The sequence below is a fragment of the Protopterus annectens genome, chromosome 9.part0, assembly GCF_019279795.1.
Source record: "Protopterus annectens isolate FY-2018-M chromosome 9.part0, PAN1.0, whole genome shotgun sequence".
NCBI lineage: Eukaryota > Metazoa > Chordata > Ceratodontiformes > Protopteridae > Protopterus > Protopterus annectens.
The window spans coordinates 1198581623-1198582764 of record NC_056743.1 but is presented as its reverse complement, the minus strand read 5'-3'; positions in this window follow the sequence as shown (position 1 = coordinate 1198582764).

The window sequence follows — 1142 nt, the reverse complement described above, 5'->3', positions numbered from 1 at the left end:
TGAGCCTCATGAGCCTGCCAAGTACCTTGGGCTGTCCGTCCCTGATAATGCCCCTCCCACCCAATCAGGGAGGTGTCCGTGGTCACCATTGTGACTGGAGAGGGAAGAACAAATGGGCGGCCCACAGTCACGGTCTCCGACACTAGCCACCAGTGCAGGTCTTTCTTGCAAGAGTCTGTAATCAAGACTAGATGATTCAAGGGTAATTCCTGAAAGGTCCATTACGTGAATAGCAGCCACTGAAGAATGCGCATGTGGGATCTCGCAAGGGGTATTGCAATAATTGCTGCTACCATTGTGCCGTGCAGTTTGAGAATCTGTGATGCTGGTACTTTTCGCTTTGACAGGAGATCCACAATCTGTCATTGGAGGACAATAACTCTTTCGGGAGGGAGCTTCAGGGACATGCTGACCGTGTCTAAGTCTGCTCCTATAAAGACTGTATGCTGCAACGGCAATAAGGCAGACTTTTCTAAATTTATCGTAATGCCCAGCTGTGAACATAGATCTCTGGTAGCGTCCCTTGCCCGAATAAGCTGATGCCTGGGGGGGGTTAAGGAGCCAGTCGTCCAAGTAAGGAAACACTTGGATTCCTGAATGTCTCAAGTGAGCCATGACCACTGCCATGCATTTGGTTAACACTCTGCGGGCTGTAGTGAGACCAAGGGTAGTACCCGAAACTGGAAATGACTGGCTCCCAGCCGGAAGCGCAGATGATCCCTGGATGGCCTGGTCATTTTGATATGGTAGTACGCATCCTGTAGATCGATAGGGCATATCCAACCATCCTTCCCTAAAAATGAGAGAATGGACTCAAGCGTGACCATCTGGAACTTTGTCTTCACCACATACTTGTTGAGCCTGCTGAGGTCCAGAATAGGTCTCCAGTCCCATGTCTTCTTTGGTACCAAAAAAAAACCTTGAGTAAGTTCCGGATCTTTGCTGGTCTGCTGGGACTGGCTGAATGACTCTTTTTTGCAATAGTTTCTGGACCTCTACTGATGCTACATACCATAGACTGGGTGGAACGTCTGGGATTCCTTTTGTTGGTCTGGGGTAAGAGTGAAAGGGGATGGAATATCCTCTGGATGTAATGTCTTGTACCCATTGGTCTTCTGAGATATTTAGCCAGGCGCCTGGGT